The following is a 15,263-nucleotide window of genomic DNA, read 5'->3' as shown; positions in this document are numbered from 1 at the left end:
CCCGTTTCTTCCGAACGAGGACTGGAGTATTATTTCTTAAAGAGGAGTGAAATAATAGCTTGTCTCTCGCAGACCAAAGGCTAAACCAACTGATAAAATTCAGCTGCTATCTGGGATAAATGCCGCTGAAACTGCCAAAACAAGGCTGACCTCCCTTTCCTGCGTGTGCGCACCGAAGGGTTCCACCAGGAGCTGGGCCATCGGAGAAGCAGGGCTGGCACCGAGGGGGGAAAGGAGGGGATGTGCAATGAGGAAACGAGACTTCAACAACTAGCCCATCTTTACTGCTTTAGTGCACTCTTTTTAATACTACTTTGATCATTGAGGTTAATAATTTATTGGTGGCAGCGAGAACTTGAAGAGGGAATGCTAGAGCAGGTTTTTTTATTCTTTTTTTTTTTTTCCCTGTTCTACCTTTGCTGAAACTGCAGGTTTGTAACAGCCCTCCTCTGTCGCTCTCTCCCCAGGGCAGTATCACAGCTTGAGTGCTCCCCGGTGGAAGTAAGGCATTGGGCTCTGGTTCAGAAGGATCAATTAGTGCATTATAACCACCGACCTCTCACCAAAACACCAGAGAGTTCCTGGAGGTCACTGAGAGTCCACCGAGCAGAAACCTGAAATCCCTTCACTCCATCCGAACTTTTTCAGACAAAGAAACTAATGGAGCAGCCTGGGATGGAGGGAGGGGTTCACATGGAAAAGCAAGACATTGAACGAAGTGTCTCCCTGCCTCTGTCAGAAGACACAGTTAGGTTAAAATTGGTTCTGTGATGTAAGAGTTGAAATTACCCTATTTTCTGTCTGTTGTACAAGATCTGCCTAAATCAGGCTCTCTGGGTGATCTGAAGTAGCAATGACAGCTGAGGGCAAAGGCAGTGTTAAAAATGGTTCTTGTTCATGCTGCCCGAGGTGTTACAGTGGGATACTGTAAGGGAGGGTATTTGGGTCATTGCTGTGAAGGGACCACAACTTCATCTTATCAGGCATCCCGCCAGGTGAGTATCGGTCATACCTGGGCATGATAATAAAGGCTTCCTATGTGAACATGGACTGTTAACTCTCCTCGCTCAGCCCCCGGGAGATTTTGGGAAAGACAGGAGCAGCTTGTTCCTTCCACCTTTCTTTCCTTGGGTGCTCCTCCAATCCAGGCAGTAACTTGGGCTGCAGGCAAGAAGGAGATGCCTGTGCACTACCATGTGTACAGGGTAAGGTCAATGTTTCCACAATGTTTACAGCACATGGGCAGGCTATTGTACTGTTCATGGGATGGAGGTCTGGGCAGGTAACCATGGAGGATCTCAGCCCTCCCCTGCCACTGGATATGGAGAAGTTGATCGCCACTGATTTAAAGTGTCACATCAGGTGTGAAAAGTAGAATCAAAGAATTATAGAACTGTCTAGCTTGGAAGGGACCTTTAAGATCATCTAGTCCAACCATCAACCTAACACTGCCAATACCACTACTAAACCATGTCCCTAAGCACCATGTCTACCCATCTTTTAAACACCTCCAGGGATGGCGATTCCACCACTTCTCTGGGCAGCCTGTTCCAATGCTTGATAACCCTTTCTCTGATGAAATTTTTCCTAATATCCAACTAAACCTCCCCTGGCGCAACTTGAGGCCGTTTCCTCTTGTCCTATCGCTTGTTGCTTGGGAGAAGACATCTACCCCCACCTCTCTACAACCTTCTTTCAGGTAGTTGTAGAGAGTGATAAGGTCTTCCTGAAGTAAGGTGTGTGCATTGGATGACATGAGAACAAAGGGAATTGGTGCAGATTCATGGGCACTACAGTATTTGTCCTGTTTACCCTTGAGTCATGAATCAGTGCCCAGTGTCCCTGTGCCCCAGTGCCAGGGGCCACACAAGCATGCAATAAAGAATTTTCAGAATGGACTTGAGTGTGGGCCTAAACAAAGTGAAATCAAGCAAGAAGCAGGACTTGAGTGTGCGATGTGGTTTACTTGGTCAGAGATGGCCACCTCCCCCATCTTGAATTCCTGAGGCAGAAATCCTCCGGTAGACTAAGCCCGGTCAGCTGCTTGCATAGGACATCTCTGGTTTTCACCCTGCGAACCAGAACTGGAGGGGGGAAGATGGCTACTGTGACTGGATGCACAGAAATCACCAGCAGTTTCCTAGAGGTTTTTGCAGGATGCCTTGTGCATGAAGGTGCCTTTGTGTCACCTGAAATGGAGCAACACAGGGGACATAAGGGACATCAAGGCATCTAAGGGATCCCGACATCTTTGGGGTTTGGCAGCAGCTGGGATGCCGCAGAGAGTCTGTCGGGGCACCAAGGTATTGCCCATAAGTACTGAAGAGGCAGGTAGGTGTCTCAGTTAGGTGTCTCAGAGTTAAGGTCTCAGGTTAGGTGTCTCAGAGTTAAGGTAACTTCCCAAGTAAGGACTCCAATAATAATTCTGTCACAGAGGCAGCTCGTATCCACTTATGAAAAGTGTGTGTGCCCAGTATGACTTGCTTTTTGTGATTGTCCTGACTGTCCATTCCCTGGCAGTTCACAAGCGCTAGGTCTGCATCTCCTTTCCTCCCAAAGCACCCAGGATCAGCATCTAGACCTGATATTGCACATGCATATAAACGGCCATGGGTAGGTGAAAGTCCCTCTGTTCTCTGTGTATGTTAGACCTTTGGGTGCATTAGATGGTCAGAAAATCCAGGCAAATAAAATTTAATAGTGGTTTGGAGAAAAAGGATTTCCCACTGCTAAATAGACTTTTTTTCAGAAGGAATTCAGGGTTGCCTCTCCCAGAGATGAATGCATAAACTGTGAACATTCTTTCACTTGCCTATTGCCACATCAAAGAGGCAGCGGGAATGAATTCCCAGTCTAGTTCAAGTTAAATTAAAATACATTCCAGTAAGGTGTCTCTGTGTGTATTTTTTATTTTAAAGTTGTAGTGTTCCCACTGTTACTGGAAAGACACTTCACTTGTAAATAAACAGATTCCCAGCCTTGCTCCATTGCTTTCTATGGGCACAACTGCCAGAGGTTGCATTTCTGTCAGAAACACTCCTCTTGTTACACTCTGGTTGTTTCCTAAGAAATCTATTACTCATAGCATGTTGATCTGAGAAGGATTCTTCACATTTTCTGGTAAACACAGCACATCGCTCTTGTGTGATTCTGAAATTAGTGTTTGTAAATTGTTTGGGAGATAAACCAAGCTGTCATTTTTAGGTGTTGTCACAATGACAATCCATAATGTCCAAACACTCTCAATCTCTCATCATGTAAATAAGGAAACTATGCAATGGTATTGATGTGATGCTGTTTGCTGCTTAGACCACCACCTACCTTGATAGTTCCTGAAGAGATGCTCGGAAAATGCCTATTAACGCTGGGTTTTAATGATGTGGGATGTGCCAGGAGGATTTATACTTAGGGCTGAAGCAACAGAGTGATCAGTTGTCCCCAGTGCCACATCTAGAACAAGACTTAGGGAACAATCATAGGTGACAGCAGGCTGTATCGGTTAATCTGGAAGCCATATATTTATTCAGGATATTAACTTTTAGTGAGGTCATGATCAGTCACCATCACGTATACTGAAGGGAAGAAATGGGATGCTGAAGGGGCAGAAGTCAGGAGCAGAGAGCTGTTGGTTGCTGCTGATGGGCTTTCTGTGTGCAAAGTTTACCATACACCAAGATGGATGGGCAGGATGGGAAGTGAGGAGAGGCGGGACTCACTTCATACCTGGAGGTTCAGCTGAGATCTGAGCAGTCAGCTCATCAGATGTCTTAACAATGACTGAAGTTGAGCCCATCATGTTGGCCTAGACTGAGATACTCAAGATCTGAGCAAAAAGTTGGAATTAGATGATCTCTAGCTCCTTGACAACCCAAAATTTACTATATAATTCTGTGAAAAGAAAGGAAAGTAGATGCAAGGCCTTGCTCAATTGGACATGGTGTTGAGACAAGAGCTCTGTCTGCACATACTTCCTACTTCAACATTTGACAGCACCGGTCCAGAAACTCCCATAAACGGTCCGACAGGTGAAACTGAAATAAGGAAAGGAAAAATAACCCCCACCCTTCACAAGGGACTCCGCTTATTGATCTTCTATGCCATTTGTGCACAAAGCATCTTGTGATGAGAGGCAACACTAGATGATGGCTGCACAGTGAGTCAGTAGGCAGAGGTGGCTTCGCAAAGCTTGCAGTGCAAAGACAGATTAAGGCAGAGAGAACAGTGACAAAACTAAATAAACTGCCCTGAGGCATCAGCTGCAAAAGAAGAAATAACAGCGAAACAGGCCTTGGAAAAGGTGCAGCTGTCACCTTGTTCATGAGGGACTGGAAACAGACCCATTGGAGAGCACTAAGAGACTTGGGGGTTAGGCTACCTGTCTCATAAACAATCTTATCCGTATTAGACCTCTGTGTTTGTAAAACTGAGCATTGATAAGACTGCTGCAAGGATGCTGCAGTTGGAGGGAACATCTTAGCTGTACACATGCAAATTGACTTCCAGGGTGGGGAAGTGAAGTCCTCCGGGGCAAGGTAAGCAGGTATGTCATCACCTGTTCACACTCCATCTTCAAACTACTCAGATGCCTTAATATCTTCTCCAGAACCTCTGTCCTTTGAGTGCTACAAGTCATTTACTTTCCAGCTTGAAGTTATTTCTGCTTAGCCGAAACCCATGTGGTTTTCTGCCAGTGTTTCCCTTTATTCTAAAAAGATTTTCTCCTTTCACAGTGCTTACCTCATGCATTTATATTCAAATGTCTCCTCTCTCAGACTTTCTCCTGCTGGGCTAAGTAAGCTCTTTAAGTCTTCCCACAGAAGTGTTCTCTATTCCCTAATCACCCTCCTTACCTTTTCTTGCCTTCCTTATTCTGAGTTCATCTTTCTGGCCCAGGAGAGGCAAAAAAATGTAGAAGGGATTTTTCATTGAAGTCTTACAAATACCTTGTTCAATAATATTAACACTTAACTATCTTGATTTGAAATATCTGCCCAGCTACAATCTAGAGGGACAGTTGGTATTTTCGCACCTCTACCACAATCTGAATGCACAGTCAGCCCAGAAAAATCTACCGGTATGGCCACTACCGCTGCTCACATACTCTTTGTCCTGATGCATAAAGTTTATGCAGATCTGAGCCTTTTCAGGAATTCAGTTTTATCCTGGATGCAGCTCAGCGTGTATCAAAATTAGTAGATGACAGGTGAATTTGGATCATTTTCCACCTTGGGAGAGATGAAAATAAGTAGAGTCGTGATGCCTGGCAGGGAGTCTGATACGAATTCCAGACCCTTCTGAAACATCATCTTTGTCAATAACTCTGTGAGTAGCATTTCTTCCCCTCACAGAAGTACCTGACCAGGCCACCAGACCCTTCAAACAGCAAATTTTAACATCCAGTATCAAAGTATTGGTGTATCACCCTGGAAAAGCTGCTGAGGTGGATTCCATGTCAGGATGCACCCATTTACTGTGGAGTTTTTAAGGGCACATGGTGGAGATACTGTGTACAGACTGACTGAAAATTACTCAGGGCTTCAGCATCCACCAGTACTGAAAGGTGAGGAAAGGTGTGAAAGAACATCTTAAACTGATTTAGGTTCTGTGAAGCAAAACCTTGGAAGTGTTGACTACCTAGTGAAAAATTGCTTACACAAGTTGTTAGCAGCTGAAACCACACTGAGGGTCCGTAATCTGATGTCCAAAAGACTCTGTGGGATAAGAAGCATCATGCTACTGAACTTCTGAACACATAAAGCAGGATCTTTAATAGACTGAAAAACCAAAGACGATGCAGTGAGATTGATGGAAGATAGAGACTGGTCATTTCTGATTTCTGCAAGAGTAAGTCCCAGGAGCTGATTTCTGGAGCATATGCACACTTTGTTTTCTCACATCCATTAATTTTTAACCCATCATTTTCACTCTTGAAAACTCTGAAGTAGAACTCATGAGACATCACTAAAACAGTCCCTTAGATGATGCATCTAAAAGGCAGCCCTTACACACACTTTGGGGATAATCATCAGTTCAGTGGACATCTGGTGCTGAAGATGCAGAAGTCCCACTTCCCTTTCTGTCCTCTCAGAGGAGGAGAGGAGGAGCATGAAAGCATTGGAGGAAAGAAGAGAGGTGAGCAGAAGACCAAGAAGGCTTCAGTAAAGTTCTGAAACTCCCAGTCTTAGTGCAGGAAACTCCCTGTTCATGAAAACATCAAAAATGTTGCAAGTTTCTTCTCTATTACCTCACCTGTCTGCTTTATCCTCCATGTTGTGGAATTACATATGAACTTGGAGCCGTGAGTCCAGCTAACCAGTGTATGGCAAGAGAAAAAGGTGGTGAGTACTTCTGGGTTCTATCCCCTGCAGCAAGCAAATCCTTTCAGGTGTTAACTCTATACTGAATGGAGGACTGACCTGGATTTGTCCCACAGCCACTTTCTAAATATACAGTGTTGACAAGACTTTATTTTCAGTGTCTTATCTATGAGTAATTCATTTTCTGTGTCTTGGAAAAAGCATATTATTAATAGGCAACAATAGTGTGGGAGTGAATCATAGGGCACCAGACTAGAGCCAAGTTTGGTCTATCAACAGACTGGTTTCTGCTCTAAGTTTCTGCTCTACCCCAACATAGTCATGTCGGCAGGGGTATCGCCAAAAGAGCAATGCTGACAGCTGGCTAAGGGACACTGAACGGTGCCAGCTGTAGAAATGGTGAGGGTAGACTTCAGCAGGAGCCGGAGCTTGTGACACCCGCTTGCTCTTCATTCTTGTTGCTGTCTGTAGCCTGGGTCCACTCCATGTCACTGCATTTTTGCTGGGCTTAGCAGCAGTCGGGATCAGGCCATGGGCTGGAGGATTAGGCTGCGAAGCCTGGTGGAGCCGGGCTGTTTGAGGAAGGGGTAAGTCCAGCCCGAACACATCAAGCAGACTTGGGCTCTCTCTGTTGCAGACTTTGGAAGTTGGTGGTTTCTTAGCATAATCTTGAAGACCCAGAGTGCTGAGGATGGTTGAATCCGCTGTTGAGAATGGGCTTAGAAACACACCAAGGTAACGCAACAGACATGTTCTGGCAGTTTATTTTGTCACAAACCAGAATTATAGCTGGTGTGAAGCCATAAAACTCTGTACTCTCCAGATAGGGAGGAGTTTCAATACGATATGAGGATATTTAGTTCTTCGAATGCATTTTTAATCATTAGACATTAAAGTCTTGGCAAATGGAAGTCTGACTGCCTGACAAACTACCAGGTCTGTGACATCAGCAGGACCGAGGATATTGAATGAACTGGTCTATTAAAACACATTTATGCAGTTATGAATAACATGCTATATATTACTTGGCAGACTGAGAAGCAGAGTACAAAACCACGGGGGAGTGTCAGCTCTTGAGGAAAAGAAACCAATGAGCAGGAGCCAGTAGAGACCTCTATATGTGAGATAAGATAAATTCAGTCTCGGGAGCAAGAAGCAGAGCCAATTGGGAACCCAAGCAAAAGTTTAGGACTCAGTGGGGAATAACTCCATTAGGAATGATGCATAAGAAATTTTACATCCAGAAAACTTTGGAAGACCCCTAGCAAAGCAAGAGGGAGTCATCACATTCAGGATTCAAGATGGGAGCCTGAATCATGATGTAGTTTTAAGTTTGAAGGGGAAGCAGTTGAACCAAGGAGGAATTTCAAATTTCCTGTTAACCGAATACTAAGCTCCAGGAGTCCTGAGAATTTTTCAAAATCTCTGATTTCTTTGGTTTGGGGTTTGTTTGTTTTTTTAAGGACCTGGAAGCATAACTCCAGTTCATTCTAAGGCTCCAAAACCAAAAGACTAAATGAAAAACTCATTATATTCTTCAAGTACACATTATACATTTAGAGCTGGCAGTCGTGACACTGAGAAAGGAGTTGCAGGTGAATGAAAACCATCAAAGATTTTCAAATGCAGGCTACGAAAAAAATAAAAAAAAGAAAAAGACTGGGTGCATTTTGAGTCATCAGGGACCTAAACTTTTAGGTCAGAAAAAATAAGAGCTTGAGGTTCAAATTTGGGGTCAGAGTTGCGTGAACCGTGGTGTGTTGTTGGGAATTTCTAGCTCAGCAAATTGGCTGGAGCCTGGAGGGAGTATCGGGGCCAGCAGCAGAGAGGGCGTGAGGAGAGCGTGAGTCATCTGGGACTGCAGACAGGAGAGGGCAGCTGCCAAGTGAGTGGGTGCCCTTGGGGAGGTTTGCATTTTGCAGGTCTCCCACAGCTGAAGTCGGCGGTGCTTGGTACAAGCAAGAGCACTTCCCTCTGCCTGAATGTTAATATTTCCCAGACACACAATGGGAACTGCACAGAAAAGCTCCCCACCTTGCCAGCTATTAGGACCTCATCCTGCAAACATTTATATGGAGGGCACTATTTACTAAGGCCACTGGGATTAATAAAATTACCCCCTTGTCCATAGGAAGTGAGGTCTCCCAGCAAACCACATTTATTCTTGGTGGACTCTACTGGCTTCATGGCTGTTTAAATCAGAGATAAATGTTCTCCCTCTCTCTTGTGCTCAAAGATGCCTGTGATCATCCCGAACAATTGCGTCCATTAAAGATGGTATAAGAAGCCTCAGCTTTGAATATTTTTCCCTTGATTTCTATTTTAATACTTGATTATCTTTGCCTGGTCAGCAGCGTGATAACAGTATACCAGTTTATTCAGTAAATATCTTTTCATCTTCCCAAAGAGCACTTACTATTTATGACCAGCAAGAAAACCTTTGCCTCCAATGGCAGAAGGAGAATGTCTCTTTGTTTAATTGCCATGTATAGTTAGCTGCATGGTGATTGGGATAAAATAATTCACTTTCTATTCCCAGAAGAGTCTTCCTAAGTGCCTTGGGAGGCAAGGGGGAGGCTGGCAGATGAGTGTAATCTCAAGAAGCACACTGTAGTGGAATCCAGCACTAGAAGCCAGATGGCAAGTTTGCACTGAATAGCACATTTTTTTTAATAGCTGTGAAAGTTCTCTGTCTGCACATGGCTTTGCTGAATGACAGCAGAGAGCACTTTTAATTTATCTGGTGTTACACTTAGGTTATTCCTTCAGAAGGTTTCCCTTCTTTTTCACATAAGATCAGGACCCAATTTCAGTACCAAAGCCAATGTTTAAATATCTGTGAGAGTTCAGAAAGCAAAGAGGGCAAAGGTGTGGGAGGAGAGATACTAAAAAAAAAGAAAAGAGAAAAATGGATTTGGGAGAGTGCTAACAGCAAGCTGCACCCTGGCCTTGCTCTGTACACGCCTCTGAAAAGTGGCTCCGTTGTGTAGCTCTCGTGCAACATCCATTGAGTGTGTTGGGAACTGCACGCACATTTCCAAGAATGGGGATGAGAACGTGAGGTAGTTAAGCAATTCCCATTTTGCTTTCGAATATAGTTGCAGCCGTAAATGCTGTGTAAAGAAGGCTGCCATAGCAGTGCATACACATGGGCTTTATGTTAGGTTGGTTCTGAGAGCTTCATTACAGTAATAGCTTCTACTTGAGATCTAAAATGTATTTTCCATCCATGGAAGGATGATTGGACCCCAGATTTTGAGTTTTCTGACTCCACGCAGGCATACAAAGTCTCAAAAACCCCATGAATGAACACGGTCTGTGAAATTCCAGTTCATCCACAAATGCCTTTTGAGAATGTAGAATCACCTGAGGCAATAAATGAAAGACGAGACAAACCCTACCCCTGTCTTCAGGCACCCACCCAAGGGGTAATGCTCCTCTGGGCAGAGGTGCTGGCAGAATTTGCAAAGACCATGGAGAAGACACACAATTTGAGAATCATGGGCACTCCTGTGGTCTTTCACAATATGCTGTAAAGCGGTGAAAAAGGACTAGACTGAGACCTTCTAAGAATCAAAAGATACATTAAATCTCCCCTGGAGTGGACGTACGTGCCATGCGCCCCCGGAAATTTGGCCTGCTGTGGTAGTTGTGTATTGCACTGAATGCTTCTAGTGCATATGGTGAGTTTGTCTGCCTGAAGTCAGACAGCCCATGCAGCTCCTCTGCTTTTGGCCACAAAAGTCTGGGCCACTTCTTTCAGTGGAGCAGAGCCCTAGATTCTATCCTGCTCGTGTAACCTGAACTTGTCCTACAGGGATCCAGTTATTTACCATTCTGCATTTTACCCAGCCATTTCTGTCATTACAAAGCAAGTACAAAGTTGGTGGAAGACCTACCGTACCCCAGTGGGAGCCTAAAGCACGTTCTGGTTCAAATGGCTGCACATGGGAAATGAAGAAATGAGTCCGCCTTTGATAGTTGATGTGCTTGGTAACAGACACATCACCTACCATGTGCCAGGCACATTTGTCAGCATGAACCACTAAGTCTGGGAGAATTCAGAAGCTTCTCAAACACAGTTTTGGAGTTATAGCAGCTAAAACAAAATCCATGTGTCGCCTATTGTCTAACTCTGTGGCTTTTTGTTCTGTCATTCTGTCATTGAATACCGACTGCCCTGCTCTTACAGAAAATGACACAAAAAACAGATCTCCTTCTTCCATACTTTCCACATATATAAAACTTTTCCACTTTATAAGCATAAGGGCCATTAAAAACCTGCAAGCAAAGCTTTGTTTGGTTGGTATGGTTTGCGCTATACCTAGCACAATGGGCCCCAAATCAAACCTGTGATAAGCGCCCAAAAATAGGAAAAAGCATCTTGAGCCATAGCATTGCTGCTAGGACAGCACTACAGTGTCTGTCTCATCTTAGATAGGGCTGCCTGCATCTATTTAAATGGTGGAATCCATCCTTTGCAAAAGGCTGCCTTCAAAAGAGGACTTGTGTCTTATCTGAGCCACAGAGTTTGCTTTGGCTTTCTGCGTGGGGGTCAATCCTACAAAGCCATCACTAGAACAGGCTGAAATGTTTTTGTATTGTTTTTGCAGAATAGTGCCTGAGGAGACTGGGAAGTAAAATATTTGTTTCGTCCAACATTTCAGGGTATTCTTCGAAGACACGCATCACTTCTCATTTTGCTTTTCACTTTTTTCAGTTTCTGTATTTTGTGCATATTTTTGCTTCTCATCTTTTGCGCATTTCCCATGGGAATGTGGAGGAAAGGGTTAAATAAAAGGCAGAATTTACTTTCTGTGATGTCTCCAGCAGTCCTTTTCCTTATCTGAGTCAACGTTCTCTTTTCCAGGATGATATTTAATTCTTCTAAGATGGGAGTAATTTTCCTTAAAAAAACCCGAACTTGAACAACAACAGAAGAGATAATTGGATCAGCTCGGTGCAGCTACACATGGTGATAGCCAGACCGATGATGATGTAAAATTGTCTTTTTCCTCTTCTAACTGTTTGAAGACTGCATATTCAAGTCATACTTCATTGACAATCAATAAACAAGTTTTTTACTGCTGTCAGCGCTACGGAGCCAGTGCAGCGCTGAGAGAGGGAGTTGATAGCTGTACTGACTCAGCCACTCTTCAGGCAACACTCAATTCATTTCTGAGCCCAGAATCACTCTATTACACTGAGAGATGAAATAAGGAACCCACTAACCTGCTTTCACAGATTTTCATCACGTTTTCAGGTTCCTTGTCAGCCATTTCCACTTCTCATGTACAAATAATCACAAGCTGAGCTCAATAACTTCTCTCGTCTGACACACAACCTTCCTGAAAGATGTCCAGCCTCGATTTGATGACATCAAGCTTTGGAGCGTTCACCATTTCCCAGAGTAAAGCGTTCCAGCGGCTAATCACCCATGCTCTCGATAATTTGTTTCCCTAACTCAGGATGATTTTTAAAGCACTTTTTTTTTTTCTTTTTGATTCCCCAGCCTAGCACAAAACCAAGACAAATAGCCCAGCTCTATCTGAAGGTGTATTTCTGATGATCCTGACTTGAAAGGATCTTCTCTCGCACATCTGAAATTTTGCATTTGAGGCAGAATTTATCATTTATAAATTGTCAGCTGCTTAGCTAGCTCCTTACACCTACCGCTCAGGTCTAATTGCTTCTATTCTTGCTCAGAGGCACAAAAAATTGCATCAAGATAAGTATCCTAGGAAATGTTTAAATGATCCTAATGCATACGGTCAGAACTGCCCCACTTGCAGACAGAGATAATCTAGCTGTCATGGACTAATGAACTGTAACCTGGAATTCTGCTTGATCCTGTCACCCTTGGCCAAAATAATCCAAGGAGGGACGTGACGCATGTTGAAATCTTGTTTTGAGAACTGGACATTCGGATATCTTCCAGGACTGCTCTCAAGGTTGTATTGTACTCGCAAGAAAATTGTTTGGGCGTATTTAGAAAAACGTAACGATGGAGGACTGTTTGCTGGGCTCTGCTGTGAACCAAAAAAACCCATCCTAACTGCAGAGACAATTCATACCCCTTGCGAAGAATCCACTTAAATTCACTGCTACATTGTGAGATACCCTGTTGTTTTATACTTTACAGCCCTTCTATAGAGCTACTTTTTTTTTTCTTTTCTTAAAATTAAACATATGCTTTTGCTTCATTTACTTTGCCATTGTCTTTGTAATCAAACGTGGCAGATTTTAGTGTTTGTTTGCCTGAAAGGGTTGTTTGTTTTTTTAAAGAAGCGCTTTCCATTTATTTTAGTATTTCTTCCCCCGGGAAGCAACATTTGGAACCATCCAGGAAATAATATTTTAACAAGCATTAAGTTGCCATCTTTGCGAGCACAGAGAGAAGCTGATGCAGGAGCGAGAAACAGTGGCTGCAATGCACCGTCCTCTAGTTCAGTTTGTAACAACACCCATCCTGTTCCCCCTGAAAGAGTACTTCTCGTGCTCCTCTAAATGAAAACCCAGGGAACGATGAGTTCAAATCAAACAAAGTTATTAAAAGCACTAGAAGTCACTGAAAATGAGTGAAAACTGAGTTTAAGTCTAAACCTGTCAGTTCTGGCACATCACGTGGGGAAGCAGCGGTGTGCCGCGCTTCTGTCAGACGTCACTTTTTGCCACCTTGCCCTATGCCATGAAGCAGCGAGATGAGCTTTCAGTTTGGTAGAAAACAGCCCCAGAGACAATGCTGGGGCATTTCCCTGCCTCTTGGGGCTGTACGTTTGTTCTGCTGCTCGGACTACCTGCCATGTCAGGGAAGTTCGATGGGAGGAGACATCAGGTCTGAGTGATGTGGGCATATGATGTCTACCTGCTTTCCATGATAGGGAGAAAACCGTTTAGCTAGTTAAAATGCTAAACCAGGTTTAGATGCGAGGGAAATAATTTTACACAGCAAAAAAAGGAGTTTGACGAGTTTGGGAAAGGAAGGGCGACCACCGAGCGGTGCTCCACGTGCTGGCTATAACATCTGGGAAGGGAGGGGAGGAGCAGTTTCAGTGAGTGATTTACCACCTCTGGCAGTGCAGCTAAATCAGAAGTCACACCTCTCCACGCAGGGCTGTCTTTCAGATTGGAGCGGCGCCGGGTGCAGCGCTGCCTGGGGCTGTCGCAGGCACATGCATCCCCCGCACGCTGAGGGAATCAGCCAGGAGCTGTTTTTCTAGGTGCTTAAGAGCTACCTGCCCCCAAAAGTACCAATTATGACCGTATAACGGGGAAATCTGGGGTGTCTAACAACTGTTGCACCACTGATTAGATCTTGCAAGATATTTTGAAGTAGAAGACCCAGACCCAGGCCCAAAGGACTGACTGCAGACAACATTGTCACCAGTCTCAAATAATGATTGCCCTGCCAGCTGATGCTAATGAAAAGAAAAGTAACCTGTTTGCCACCTCCAAAGCTCACAGGAATTTTGCCAGCACCAACAATGACAACTCCACCTCGGGTTTCCTTTCTGAGCCTGATGAGTCTGACACCAAAGCAGAGAGTCATTTAGGGGAAAGACAAAGTGTGAATGGTAGGAAGAAAACTGTATTTAGCAGTTGCACCAAAGTGGTGAATTCGGCAATTCACCAAAAAGTCAAACCAAAGTTAATGCCCGAGCATGCTTCTTGGCATAGTATTTTGAAAGTAGGAGCAAGTAAGCAGGTCTGTCTTTGAGGGAAACACCCCCATCACTGGGATATGCTCTCTGCAGGGAGCCCCTTAGCAAGGAACAGCCGTCACTTCAACGGATCCGCTTGCAACAGAGAGCTCTCCCACTTGCAGTTGAGTACTCAGACTGGCTCTATATCTGCAGGTAAACACGAAGAAAGTTTGTCATCCAGATCTGCAAAGCACACACTGGTATTACAGATGCTGCACTGCTTCCTCCTGCTCAAAGCAGAACATACTTGATATCAGATGCTCCCCTGAGATGTTGGTAGGCAGATATGAAAAAGTGCCTTTTTTCTCTCCCTATTGGAATCACAGAATCATAGACTCATAGAATGGTTTAGGTTGGAAAGGATCTTGAAGATCATCGAGTTCCAACCCCCCTGACATAGGCAGGGACACCTCCCACTAGACCAGGTTGCCCAAGGCCACATCCAGCCTGGCCTTGAACACCTCCAGGGATGGGGCTTCAACAGCCTCTCTGGGCAACCTGTTCCAGTGCCTTACAACCCTCAAAGTAAAAAATTTCTTCCTAATGTTTAATCTGAACCTGCCCTCTTCCAGTTTAAAGCCTTTCCCCCTCATCCTATCACTACATGCCTGAGTAAAAAGTCCTTCCCCTGCTCTCCTTTAGGTACTGGAAGGCTGCAATAAGATCTCCCCGGAGCCTTCTCTTCTCCAGGCTGAACAGCCCCAACTCTCTCAGCCTGTGCTCACAGGGTACGTGCTCCAGCCCTCGGATCATCCTTGTTGCCCTCCTCTGGATGTGCTCCAGCAGGTCCATGTCCTTCTTATGTTGGGGACTCCAGAGCTGGATGCAGTACTCCAGCTGGAGTCTCACAAGAGTGGAGTAGAGGGGCAATTGTACCCCTATTGTTTGAGGGTATATTACCTATAAATGAAATATGCCGCACCATATTCCTAGGGTTTGCATTTGACACCTGCTGAGTAAACACAATGCAATGATGCTATTTCAGTGACATAAAAGGCCATTATCGCAGGTGCTGATTGCAGCCGATGCTGTTATATATTAAATAACCTAGCAATATATATAGCCTAGCAATGCCTTGCTATGTGGTTTCTTCTGACCTTAAATTCTATACATAGTTTGAACTGTTTTGTCCCCTTCCCTGTTAGGAAGGCATTGCAACTTGGAGTCTTCAAAGTGCACATCTCCGAACCACTTTTGGCTGCTCCTCGAGAGCAGCTGCTGAGTCAGACTTTCAGTCCTTTTT

The sequence above is a fragment of the Vanellus vanellus genome (genome assembly GCF_965231255.1).
Source record: "Vanellus vanellus genome assembly, chromosome: 2".
Lineage (NCBI taxonomy): Eukaryota > Metazoa > Chordata > Aves > Charadriiformes > Charadriidae > Vanellus > Vanellus vanellus.
Note: the sequence above shows the minus strand (reverse complement) of the source record.